This window comes from Ceratotherium simum, chromosome 31 (genome assembly GCF_057802395.1).
Source record: "Ceratotherium simum simum isolate JZ-2026a chromosome 31, ASM5780239v1, whole genome shotgun sequence".
Lineage (NCBI taxonomy): Eukaryota > Metazoa > Chordata > Mammalia > Perissodactyla > Rhinocerotidae > Ceratotherium > Ceratotherium simum.
The window spans coordinates 7,687,720-7,702,213 of record NC_141930.1 but is presented as its reverse complement, the minus strand read 5'-3'; the positions used below and the strand labels follow the sequence as shown (position 1 = coordinate 7,702,213).

General features: G+C 39.4%; 1 pseudogene; it reads right to left on the bottom strand.

Moving 5' to 3' along the window:
- Window positions 1-11,455: 11,455 nt before the first annotated feature.
- LOC147913013 (large ribosomal subunit protein uL23-like) lies at window positions 11,456-13,799 on the bottom strand (annotated as a pseudogene).
- Between the last annotated feature and the right edge of the window lie 695 nt (window positions 13,800-14,494).

Genomic DNA, 14,494 nt, shown 5'->3' with positions numbered 1-14,494 from the left:
ACTGGCCTCCCTTCTAAACCAACTGTTTCTGTCTGATTACCATAATGATTCCGCTCCTTTACTTGCAGAATCTCAGGAGCATTCTCTTAAATGATAGGTGCTTCCTGCTCTCTTTTCTCATCTTGTGGACCAAAGAGAAGCTGGCTAGAGTGAGGGTTATCCCTCAAAGCTATTTAATGGAGCCATTGTTCTTATGGTGGGTGGTTCTTTTCATGTGATAGATTCTGTATCTGGCTATTTAGAATGGTCTAGGGGGGCGAGTATTAGGAGGAGAGACCCACTCTCACATTCTAATCATTAGCCATGGTTCCACTCTGGAAAGTTCTTGAGATATAGGAACATGGCTGATGCTGGGCTGTTAAATTTTTTTGCCCATCCTTGAAAGAAATATGGTGATCTCCAGGGTAAGTAGAGAGCATGAAGAGAGGTTTAAACAAATTTTAGGATCTAGGCCTCCCTGAATGTCCCTGATTTTTTCTAGTTGTCTCCCTGTAGATAATTTACTGGGTTCAATAAACAGAGTTTCCTTTTTTTTTTTTTTTGTGAGGAAGATCGGCCCTGAGCTAACATCCATGCTAATCCTCCTCTTTTTGCTGAGCAAGACTGGCTCTGAGCTAACATCTATTGCCAATCCTCCTCCTTTCCCCCCCCCCAAAGCCCCAGTAGATAGTTGTATGTCGTAGTTGCACATCCTTCTAGTTGCTGTATGTGGGACGCCGCCTCAGCATGGCTGGAGAAGCGGTGTGTTGGTGCGCGCCTGGGATCCGAACCCAGGCCGCCAGTAGTGGAGCGCACACACTTAACTGCTAAGCCACGGGGCCGGCCCCTCTACTAAAGCTTTTCTGAACTCTGTTCTGTCTTTACAGCCATACCTTGAGCCCAGGATTCACAAAAGCCATTCTTTGGAATGGCCTGGAGTGTGGTAATCTCTCTTCTTCTGGTTATCTTCTATTCCTTCCCAGGCTCTCAGTCTGAGCCTTGTCTCCTCAGTCAGTCTTTCACAATTCCCGGATTTAGCTTAGTGTCCTTGTTATGTTTTTATAAGTATCTATAATTCTCCTATCATAATCTCCATCATACATTGTTAATTCTCTTTAAGGGCATGTCTCTCCTGGCTGACCCATGCAATCTTGTTCCTTTCACGTATTTTCTGGTACATAGAAGACAAAAAGCATGTTTCAAGTTAAAAATGAATTACAAAACAATCTTGAAAAAGAAGAACAAAGTTGGAAGACCCACACTTCCCAATTTCAAAACTTACTACAAAGTAATGGTAATCAAAAACTTACTACAGTGTGGTACTGGCATAGGAATAGACAGATAGTTCAAAGGATTACAATTGAGAGTCCAGAAATAAACCTATCTGTGGTTAATTGAATTGAATGAATCTGTGGTTGACTGATTTTTTGACAAGGGTGCTAAGACTATTCAATGGGCAAAGGATAGTCTTTTCAACAAATGGAGTTGAGACAAGAAGACATCCACATGCAAAAGAATGAAGTTAAACTTCTACCTCACCCCATATACAAAAATTAACTAAAAATAATTCAAAGATGTAAATATAAGAGCTAAAATTGTTACACTCTTAAAAGAAAACATAAGGGTAAATCTTTATGACCTTGGATTTGGCAATGGTTTCTTAGATATGACACCAAAAGCACAAGCAACAAAAGAAAAATAGATAACTAGGACTTCTTCAAAATTAAAAACTTTTGTGCTTCAAAGGACACTATCGAGAAAGTGAAAAGACAACCCACAAAATGGGAGAAGATTTTTGCAAATTATATATTTGATAAGGGATTTGTATCTAGAATATATTTTTTTTAAAACTTTTTACAAACTCAGTCACACAAGGACAACCCAATTGGAAAATTGGCAAAGTATCTGAATAGACATTTCTCTAAAGAAGATATTAAAATGGCTAATGAGCACATGAAAAGATGCTCAATGTCATTAGTCATCAGGGAAATGCAAATCAAAATCGCAGTCCAATACCATTCCATACCCACTAGGATGGCTGTAATCAAAAAGACACATAATAACAAGTGTTGGAGAGGATGTGGAGAAATCAACACCCTCCTACACTGCTGGTGGGAGCGTAAAGCCGTGGCAACACATTGGAAAACAGTCTGGCCGCTCCTCAGAAAGTTTAACATAGAGTTATCATATGATTCAGCAATTCCACTCCTAGAGAAATGAAAACATACATCCACACAAAAACTTGTACATGAATGATCGTGGCAGCGTTATTCATAATAGCCAAAAAGTGAAACAACTGAAATATCTGCTAACTGATAAATGGATAAACAAAATGTGGTATATCCATATAATGGAATATTATTTGGCCATAAAAAGAAATGAAGTGCTGATACATACTACAATTTGAATGAGCCTTGAGAACATTATGCTAAGTGCTAAGTAAAAGAAGCCAGTCACAAAGGCCACGTATTATAAGCAAATTCGTGGAGACAGAAAGTAGGTGAGTATTTGCCTAGGGCTGGGAGAAACAGGAGGGTCGGAGGGTGATAGCTAAAGGGCAAAGGGCTTCTTTTGGGGATGGTGAAAATATTCTAAAATTGATTGCAGGAACACAAAAGACTCCAAACCAATCCTGAGAAAAAAAGAACCAAGCTGGAGGTACCACACTCCCTGATTTCAAAGTTTACTACAAACCTATGGTAATAAAATTGATTGCAATGACGGTTGCACAACTTTATGAATATGGTAAACACCAATGGAATTGTGCACTTCAAATGGGTGAATTGAATGGTAGGTGAATTATATCTCAATAAAGCTGATACACAAGTGAATTATAAGTAGGGAAATGAAAATAATAATAGAAAGAAGGTGGAAAGGAGACGGGAGAGGGAAAAAGAGAAAAAAATGAGGAAAAGGAAGAAAAATGCAAGAAATGAAAAGTCAGGAGTGGAAGAGAAAAAAACCAAGAGGCACAGCTGGAAAAAAGATCACAGAGAAGTAGTTGGAAGTAAATATTTGAACACAAGGGAGAGAAATCAATTTAGCTTTAAAGGCCTGTTTGGAAGTAAAGTGACCTTATCCCACCCTGCTATTCAATTGACCACTTATTGCCACTCTCCTTTTTCACTTATTGGCAGTTAATCACTGCTCCTCACTGGTCGGTTGCCTAACTCTGAATGAGGAGTAGTCCATAGAAGCCCACAGTGGAAAATTTTTTCTGGGCTTCAGGTTCTATAGCCAGAGCAATAGCTCTTCATAGGGTATTTGCAAAGGGCTGGAGACACTTTCATGGGCTGTGTCCAGGCACCCTTCCAAGATTTGCTTACTTAAGGAATCCTCATTTAGCTGGCAACACCTCAGCTAGGCTCTTGGCCTCTTCTTCCCCTACTCAAGACATCACCAAGAACAGATTTTCTCTCCAAGCAGAAAGATTGAAGAGAATAGAGCTCTGCTCTGACAGGACCCTTTGGGGGAACCATTCTTTCTCCCCCACTATTCCTAAATCAGCCCATGTAATGGATGCTGTGACGTACCGCCCAGATACTGCAACTGCAGGCCCTCCAGGACCAGTTCAACTGACCCCATCTCTTACCAACAGAGTGATTAAGAATTGCCTTTCAGAAAATCTGCAAAGTCATGTAGCCAGGGCATGCTCAAAAGAAGAAATCATGACCTCAAATGACTGTGGAACCAAAGATCCTCCTTCCCACGGAACCCAAGGATGGGGACGTGACCAGAACTTGAAAGACTAACTTTTATCAGAAGCGAGGAATCCCTTATTCAGGAAGATCTGGTGTTAAAATTCCTTCCCCATCTCATCAAAAATGTTTAGAACCCTATCATAAAAGTTTAGAACCTCATCATAAATGTTTAGAACCCTGTCATAAATATTTAAAACCTTACCATAAATGCTGGAAGCACACCAAGCAAAACCTGTCTCACCAGTGTTTCTGCATTCTAGCCTGTTCTCCCTAACCTCTTAAATTTTTCCCCAAATCCTGATTCGGGGAGACAGATCTGAGGGTACATGCCCCCTGTTCTCCCTGCAGGTCGAGTTCACAGAATAAAGCTGATCTCTTTTTCCAAAGGCTAATGCCATAAATCATTGGCTTGTCTATGCACATCAGGCAAGTGAACCACAATTTTGTGAGGTAACAATACCCCTTCTGGATTGAATGACTTAATTCTCAATTGTTGGGAGTTACACTGACTGATTTTGAGCTGTCAGCCTCCCTCTAGGAATTGTTCTTGCTGAAGAGCGCCCCCTTACCCATGCCCTATCCAGTGGTAGTCTTCATCCAGTGACTGGTTAATATGGGTATATAAAGATCTGACCCCCTCAGCCCAACTCCAGACAACCCAAAGGGCTATCCCAGCTTCAGAGCACCATGTATTGTTGACTGAGGCCTCTGAGGTGACTGCATCACAGCCCAACTCCTCCCTCAGCCCAAGTCAGCTTCCTTCACTGCCCTCCCAGGTGTGGATCCCAAGTCCATGCTCTAATAAACATCTGCATGCTAATTTTCGTCTCAATGTCTGCTTCCCAGGAAACCAATCTGCAACAGGTGGTAATAGAATTGGGCTGATCTGAGGGAACAGACTACATTTGGTATGATTTCATTTATATGAAATGTCCAGAATAGGCAAATCTATAGAGACATGAAGTAGATTAGTGGTTGCCTGGGGCTAGAGGGAATGGCAAAATTAGGGGTCATGGCTAAGAGGTGCAGGGTTTCTTTTGGGGGTTAATGAAAATGCTCTAAAATTGATTGTGGTTATGAATGAACAACTCTGTGAATATACGAACAGCCACTGAATTGCACACTGTAAATGGGCGAATTGTATGGTATGTAAATTATATATCAAAAAAAGCTGTTAAGAAAAAAGAAATTGAAATGAATAAATTTACAGATAAACCCAAACTGAGAGAGTTCATTGCCAGCAGACCTGCATTACAAGAAATGCTCAAAGAACTTCTTTGGGCCAGAGGGGGTTGACATCATAGGTAAACTCCATCTGCAGGAAGGGAAGAATGAAGAGTATGGGAAAGGGAAAATGTGTTCCCCTAGTCACTCTTTCCTGCTCATTTACCCCTTATCATACACACACACACACACACAAACACACACACACACAAACATATAGTCTTCTTTTAATTTCTTTGGAAGACATGAGTGGATATTCTATAGCATTTTTGTAATTTACCAATTGGTGAACATTTTGATTATTTAAAGTTTGGGCCTATTATGAACAAATCTACTAACATCCATATACAAGTGTTTGTAGAGACAGTTTTTTTTTTCATTTTTCCTGGATAAATACATAAGAGTAAGATTGCTGGGTTGTATGATAAGTGTACGTTTAACTTTATTAGAAGCCGCCAAAGTGTTTTCCAAAGTGTCTGTACCATTTGTTTTTGTTTTATTTTTAATATTTATTTATTTATTTATTTTTGTGAGGAGGATCAGCCCTGAGCTAACATCCATACCAATCCTCCTCTGTTTGCTGAGGAAGACTGGCCCTGCGCTAACATCTGTGACTTTCTTCCTCCACGTTATATGGGACGCTGCCACAGCATGGCCTGACAAGCGGTGCCTCAGTGCGCGCCCGGGATCGGAACATGGGCCGCCAGCAGCGGAGCGCATGCACTTAACCACACGCCACGGGGCCGGCCCCCTTGCACCATTTGTATGAGACTTCCAGTTGCTCCACATCCTCAACCAAACTTGGTATCCTCAATATTTTAGCTACACTAGTGGATGTGTAGTGGTATTTCATTGTGGTTTGAATTTGCATTTCCCAGGTGACTAACTAAGCTAAACACCTTTTCATATGCTTATTTACTTTTGTGTTATCCATATATTGTCTTTGGTGGAGTGTCTACTTAAATCTTCTGCCTACTTGTTATCAAGGTTGTTTTGTTTGCTTGTTTTTATTGAGTTGTAAGAGTTCTTCATATTCTGCGCTCAAATTCTTTATTTTATATATGTTTTGCAAAGATTGTTTCCCAACTGTGGCTTGCCTTTTTATTTTTCAACAGTGACTTTTGAAGAGCAAAAGTTTTGATGAAATCCAAATTATCAATTTTTTCTTTTCATGTTATGCTTTATTTACCTAAGAAATTCTTGTCTTACCTGCTGTTGCTGAGATTTTCTCCTATATTTTTTTCTAGAAGTTTTAGAATTTTTGCTCTTACATTGAGGTCTATGACCCATTTCAGGTTAGTTTTTAGTATATGGTGTGAAGTAAAGATTGAGGTTCATCTTTTTCTCATATGGATATCCAATTATCCCAGCACCATTTATTGAAAAGTCTATCATTTTCCCCAATGAATTACCTTGGCACCTCTGTCAACATTAATTGATTATATATGTGTGAGTCTATTTCTGAACTTTCTATTCATTTCTGCTACATGTCTGCATCCTTATGCCCATGGTACCCCACTGCCTTAATTACTGTAACTTTAGAGGAGAGGTTCTCAACAGCGGCACTATTGACATTTTGGGATGATCAACTCTTTGTTGTGGGGGGCTATCCTGTGCACTGTAAGATGTTTAGCAGCATCCCTGGCTTGTACCCACTAGACGGCAGTAGCACCCCCTCCTCCTAGTCATGAAAATAAAAAAAATGTCCTTGGATATTGCCACTGTACCATGGGGGCAATATCATCTTGGATTGAGAACCACTGCTTTAAAGAAAGTCTTGAAAGTGGATTGTGTAAGTCCTCTAACTTTGCTCTTTTCTTTTCTTGGTTAAAACTGTTTTGGCTATTCTGGAATTTTTGCATTTTCATATCAATTTTAGAATTAACTTGTTAATTTCTACAAAAGTGCCTCCTAAATTTTGAATATGATTGCATTGAATCTATAGATCATTTTGGGGATAATTGGCATCTCAAAAAGATTGGATTTTCCTATTCATAAACATGGTATACCTCTCCATTACTTAGGTCTTCTTTAATTTCTCTCAAAAGTATGTTATAATATTGACTGTATGTTTTATACATAATTTCAGGGAATTTACATCTTGAGTGAGCTTTGATAGTTTGTATCTTTCAGGGAATTCATTCATTTACTATACAGTGTTTAATTTGTTGGCATAAAGCTGTTCACAATACTCCAAATCTTGTAGTATTTTTGTTGATGTCATCAATAAAAGATGTTGACATCTTTTTTTTTTATATCATTCTTTTGTTCCTGATATTGGTAATTTGTACCTTTCTTTTTTTTTTTCTCTTGATCAGTCTGATAGAGGCCTATTAACTTTATTGATCTTTGTAGAGAACTAGTTTTTGGTTTTGTGCTCTCCTTGATTCTCTGTTTTCTCTTCATTGATTTCAATTTTTATCTCTCTTTCCTTCTTCTACCTGCTTTGGTTAATTTGCTTCCCCCTCCTCCCCTCTTCCCCCTCCCCCCGCCTCCCGGTTCTTAGGGTAGAAGCTTAGACCATTAATTTTAGAATTTGTTCTTTTCTAACATAAGCATTTAATGCCATTAATTTACCTCTAATCGCTGTATTTGCTTTATTCCACAAATTTTGATATAGTGTGTTTTCATTTTCTCTCAGTTTAAAATATTTCTCAGTTTCCCTTGTGTTTTCTTCTTGGGTTACATGAAAAGATGTTGCTTATTTTCCAAGTATTTGGGGGGATTTTCCAGATAATTTTTTTTTATTACAATTTCATTGTGATCTGAAAACATACTCAGTATGATTTCAATTCTTTTAAATTTATTGAGATTTATTTTATAGCCAAGAATATGTTCCATCTCGGGGGCTGGCCCCGTGGCTTAGCGGTTAAGTGTGTGCGCTCCACTGCTGGCAGCCCAGGTTCGGATCCCGGGTGCGCACCGACGCACCGCTTCTCCCGCCATGCTGAGGCCGCGTCCCACATACAGCAACTAGAAGGCTGTGCAACTATGACATACAACTATCTACTGGGGCTTTGGGGTAAAAAATAAATAAAATAAAATAAATTAAAAAAAAAAAAGAATATGTTCCATCTCGATGAATGTTTTATGTACATGTGAAAAGAATATGTATTCTGCTATTGTTGGGTGGAATGTTCTATAAATGTAAATTGGACCAATCTGATAGAGTCTTTGAAGTTTTCTATAATATAGAAATTTCTGATTTTTTGTCCACTTTCTACTAATTACTGAGAGTTGAGTGTCGAAATAGCTAACTGGATTTTTCTGTTTTTCCTATGAGTTTTAACAGTTTTGCTTCATGTTTTTCAAAGTTCTGTTATTAGGTGCATACACATTTAAATTTTTTATGTCTTCTTGAGGAATTGACCTTTTTATCATTATGAAATCTTCCTTTTGTTCCTGGTAATATCCTTGTTCGAAAGCTTGTTTTGCCTGATAGTAAACATTTTTACTTTTCAGAAACTTTTTCCAGCGTTCTTTATCCTTTTGTGTACATCCACATTTCTATCTAGTGTCATTTTCCTTTTTGCCTGAAGAATTTTTTTTTTTTTGTGAGGAAGATCAGCCCTGAGCTAACATCCGTGCTAATCCTCCTCTTTTTGCTGAGGAAGACCAGCTCTGAGCTAACATCTATTGCCAATCCTCCTCCTTTTTTCCCCCAAAGCCCCAGTAGATAGTTGTATGTCGTAGTTGCACATCCTTCTAGTTGCTGTATGTGGAACGTGGCCTCAGCATGGCCGGAGAAGCAGTGCGTCGGTGCATGCCCAGGATCTGAACCCGGGCCGCCAGTAGCGGAGCGCCCACACTTAACTGCTAAGCCACTGGGCCGGCCCTGAAGAATTCTTTTTAACATTTGTTTTGTAGAGTTAGTCTGATGTCAATGAATTATCCCAGATTATTTTAAATCTAAAAGGTCTTTGTTTCACTTTCATTTTTAAACACATTTTCACTGGATAAAGAAGGATAGGTGGACAGTTTTGTCTTTCAGCCCTTTAAAGAAATTGTTCCATTGTCTCAAGGCTTCCACAGTTTCTGTCCAGAAGTCTTCTGTAATTCTTACCTTTGTTCTTCTGTATATAATCATTCTCCACCTTCCCCTCAACTCCAGTTGCTTTTAGGATCTTCTCTTTATCAGTGGTTTTCAGAAATTTGATCAAGATGTGCATCAGCACCATTTTCTTTATATTTCTTTTGCTTTGTGTTTGTTGAGCTTTTTGAATCTATGGGCTTATACTTTCATTAAATTTAGAAATTTTCATCCATTATATCTTCAAATAATATTTGCTGTTCATCTTTCCCCTTATCTTTCTGGAACCCCAATTACATGTATGTTAGTCAGCTTCATATTGTCCCACAGATCACTGAGGGTCTGTGTTTTGTTTGTTTGTTTTGTTTCAGTTTCTTTTGAGTGTTTCATTGTGGATGGTTTCTGTTGTTGTCTTTAGTAGCACCAATTTTTTTCTTCTGCAGTGTCTAATACCCTCATATTTCATCCAGTATATTGTTCATATTATACCTTATATTTTTTCACGTGTAGAAATTCCATTTTTAAAATATCTCTCATTTCTTTTATCATTTTGTTAATGCTTTCCTTTACATTCTTGAACATATCATATAATAATTGCTGTTTTAAAGTCCTTATCTGATAATTCTATCTTCTCTGTCATTTCTGGTCTCTTTCCATTGATTTATCTACTATTTATGTGTCATATTTCCTGTTTCATGAATGATAATTTTGGATTGGTTCCCAGACATTCTGAATTTGTCTTTTTGTATGCTAGATTTTGTTATAATACTTGAAGGAGTTTTGAACTTTGCTTTGTCATGCAGTTAAGTTTCTAAGGGATCAGCTGGCATGAGAAGGACTTCTGGGTATTGTTCTCTATTTTTGGGTATTGTCCTTTTCTTTTTAAAACCTGGTCGCTGGCTACATGGGTGTGTTTATTTTGTAAGACTTATTGAACTCACGTATGATTTGTGCATTTTTCTGTATATATGGTACACTAACCTATGTTCCATTTTAATAAGTTTACTTTAAAAAAAAAATGTAATGGGAAGAGAGAATCTGCCTGTCACTTTGTCCTCCACTTGACCCTCCCCAGATGACGATGGGGGGACTTTGTTTGTGAATTGTGGAGAGGACCTGACCTAGCATGGCTCAGTTTTTAATTTTTCCAGAAGGCTGTAGAATGGATGTGACTTGGTCCACTCGTCTTCCATTTCCATCTGGTAAACATAGTAGGCTTCAGGCTTAGCTTGTCTTCTAGAAGGTCCCTTCCTCTCTCTCCACTACTGGGGCTCAAAGTATATCAATGCACTCAAAGGAGTGATTCTGAGTAACTGAGTTTTCAGAATCTCCCCCAGGTAAGTCACCCCATGATCTAGACGTGGAACAGCCTGGATTGTGACCAAAGATTCAAGCTATTGTCCTCAATTCGGTTTTACCAGTCATAGAACAGACAATTTTTTCTCTATCTGCCAGTGTTTGATGTCTCTCTCTTTATCGGTGAAGTGAAGAGAAGAGTATTTTATAGAGCACCCTGCAAACCCCAACAAGACCTAAAATGCAAATCAGACATTTCAGTAAGAAATGAGACTTGACATCTTTGACACCTCCACATGACTAAAATTTAAATTTCATTTTAAAACATGAAAATAATTATGTGTCTGTTTCTGAACCACTGGAGTTGAAGTTTTACACATGGATGAGTTTCATTGATTTCACATGCTTAATTGCTCATTAAGCTGGTTACCTTGGCAACTGCTACATCAAGTAATAGTTTTTACAACTTTGTCATACAGGGAGCCTTGTTAAAGTAACTCAGTAGCATTAAGTAAAAAGTGATATCCTTACAAGCTACTATCATTTTTATATGTCAAATAAAAATTGCCTATCAAGAATGAAATGTTCAAAACTGTAGACTTGAAATGCACAACATATAATTAGCCTTTATTACAGCTGAGTGGTCTTCTCTTATGAAGTGTGGTACAATATCCAGATTTTTGATTTGATCTTTTCCGAACAACAGAAAAAAGGATACTGGTGACATAAAAGTGCAATTTAAACTTCTATATGTATGCTCTCAACACAACAACTCCATTTAAATAAACATTTATTCTACCAATCACACTACTAGGATTTTGAGGTGTAAAACATGCCCAACATCTTGAGAAGTTTGCAATCAGGTAGGAACCATTCACTCATTCATTCATTCATTCAACAAATGTTACAAAGCAGCTATATTGTACCAGGTAATTTTCTAAAAGTTGGGGGTGGGGAGGGGTGCACAGCGAACAAAACAAACAAAAATCCCCGTCCTTATGGGAATTTATATTCTAACGGAAAAAAAAGAAACAATTAGCAAATAAAGAAAATATATTCATCAGGTGGTAAAAAGTGCTACTGAGACAAATGAAGCAGAGAAGGGGAATAAGGTGTGTGTGTGTGTGGGTGGCTGGGTTTGTGTGTTGGCAGGGCACAGTCATAATTCTTTTTCTTGGATCATAGAAAACCTTCATATATTTAAAACTGATGAGCTGCACTCTATTTAGATGATCCCCATTTGGTTGGCAGCATTTAAAGCATCATGGTAGGTCTAGTCTAAGGTATGCCTTCTTCCCTCCTTGGAGTGTTGACTGTGGCCACATCAGGGTAGCAGAGCTTCTTCACAGCCTGATGGATCTGCCCTTGACAACCACAGTGAGCACCGTGTGTTCTTGCTCTCCATTTCTCCAGGACCCACTCAGAAATCAGGGGGAACCTGATGGTGGCACAGTGGTCAAGCTTATTCCTCCTGGGAGCACTCTTCTGAAGGTAGATGACCTGCCTTTGGAGTTGCAGTGTCCTGGGCCACTGAAAGGTGGGAGATGGTTGGATCTTTTTCTTCTTTTAGCTGTCAACTTCTTTCTGTGTGGCCTTCTTGGCTTATGAAGACTTCTCTTTTGCTTTGGTTTTGGGAAAGGCTTCTTCCTTTTCTGAATTGTTTTCTTAGAAAGGGACAGTTGTAATTTCAAGTACAGTAGTCAAGGAAGGCCTCTGGAGAATATACTGTGTAAACAAAGACTTGAAGGAAGTGAGAGAGCTAGGCATGCAGACATGTGGGGCAAAGGCCCAGGGGTAGGAGTGTGCCTGGTGTGTTAAAAGTAAGCAAGGCAGACATAAGAACACATTTGTGGTAAGGAAAGTACTCCCAAGAAAGGAATGCTCAGACTTTATTTTGTATGACTAACCCATAAAAAGTACTTTTACTTTAAGGATCTCAACTACATTTATAAACAGTGACTGCTTCACCAATATGATAGTAAGGTAGACATAATAAACATGCCCATTTTATGCATTTCAGGGAAGAAGATAGAGAAGAGGAAAAATTGGGCAATATGAATACAAGCATGAGCATGGAAGCTATTTTACCTGAGTTAAAAATCCCAACTTTGTACTGTGCAAGTTACTTAACTTCTCTTTCCTCAGTTTCCCACTTTAAAATGGTGGTAATAACAGTGCCTCTGTCACAGGATGGTTATGGGGATTAAATAAGATAATACGTAGTAGAGGAGCGCCTCGGAAACGTTCACGTGCATCCAGATCTCTCTAAAATGCAGATTCTGTGTCAGCAGGTCTGGGTGGTCCCTGAGATGCTGCATTTCTAACAAACTCCCAGTGACGCTGATGCTGCTCGTCCACAGACCACACTTACATCAAGGCTGTAAAGCACGTAAAACAGTGCCTGGCACATAGCACGCACTGAACAAATAGAGCTATTATTATGCTTTCACATAGTTGAGTTGGGAGGGAAACTAGAATAAAAAGCCAACAATTTTCCCTCCTTCTCTATCAATGTTTCCTAACAATACTGCATCCTTGAATAGAATTCTACTGCATTCTGAGTTCAAGTGATGAATGTGCATACGGATAATATGGTTCTCATTTTTAAAATCCATCAATAGCAGCACTCGGCACTCTCTTTGGATTTATGGTTTTAGGCTGTATCAAAGTCCTCGATACGTCGTGCATAGTAGGCATTCAATAAATACTTAGAGGATGAAAGAAAATGTCCAGACTGTCTAAATAAATCACCCCTCTAGGAATTAACAGCGCTGCTGGAGTTGGGTTTTATTTTAATTCAGTGGCATGTGTGCCAAATCGTTATGTCCAGAACGTGTTCTAAAATCCAAAGTATGTTCTTCTGGTCTGATCGCGTTCGATTCTAACGCGATGCAGTCTCAACCCAACGACTTCCTTCTTCCTGTGCCCTTCAGCCCGGACTGTACATGCTAACAGCGCCCTCTACTGTTCAGGAACAAGGCTGAGCTCCCAAATCCAATCCGCGGAGCTGAAACACGGGACAGACGCACCACGCGAAGGCGGTTTGCAGCTGCCTTAAAAGCAGAACAGTCTGGTAGCCGCCCACCCCGGAGGACACGCCGGGGGAGCTGGTCTCTAGGCCGGCAGCTTAGCTGCTCTCACGTGAAGCCGGCCAGGTTCCCCGGGGAGGAGACAAGAGCTGGTGGCTCTTTGGTGCCAGACCCTCTGTCCTTCCCTCACGAGCACTCACTCACTCTGTTAAGCTCCTTTTTTCCACACTAACCCGACCTTGACTCTTCATCTTCCTCCTCCTTAAGGTTAGGGGCATTGTCAGCTCTTTCCGCCTGCCCCTTATTCCGCCCGCCTTCTTTGGAGAAATCTGGGACAGCACACAAGTCCTCAGGTCAGAGCCCCCTGCCCCCTAAGCGCCAGCAGCTCTTCCTGCACTGTGACTGGATCCTCTCGTTTGTAGCATCACCTTCTTTTTCTCAATGCTTTTTACTATATTCACAGAGTTGTGCAGCCATCACCATAATCTAATTTTAGAACATTTTCATCATCTCGAAAAGAAATTCCTTACCCCTTAGCATTCACTCCCCATTTCCCCCACCCTCCTTAGCCCTAGGCAACCGTTAATTTACTTCTGTCTGTAAATCTGATTATTCTAGACATTTTACAGAAATGAAATCATACAATATGTGGTCTCTTATGAATGACTCGTCTCACTAACATGTTCTCAAGTTGTAGCACACATCGGTACTTCATTCCTTTTTATTGCTGAATACTATTCCATATTTTATATGGAGTATACCATATTTTACTTATCCATTTGCCAATTTATAGATTTTTGGCTTGCTTCCACTTTTGGGCTACTACAAATAATGCTGCTATGAATATTCGTATACAAGCTTTTGTGTGGACGTATGTTTTCATTTAGCTTGGGTAGATATCCAACAATGGAATTACTGGGTCAGATAGTAACTTTACACTTAACATTTTGAGGCACTGCCGGACTGCCCACATCCCTTTAACCTTTAAGTGGACTGTCATAACCAACCCCCACCTGAGAATAAAGACAGATTAATAAGGGGGAAAATATTGTTATCTTGGTGACTGTTGACTAGAATGTACTAGAATTATGATCAGGAGGTTTCTAACATACAAACGCATCACCCTTCATTCTTCACGAGCAAAATCCCTGATCTTTTCTTTCTTTACAGTTCTAAACACGACCACCAGCATAAATGTTTTCACATTTCTTTGAATCATTTTTTTCTGATCCCCT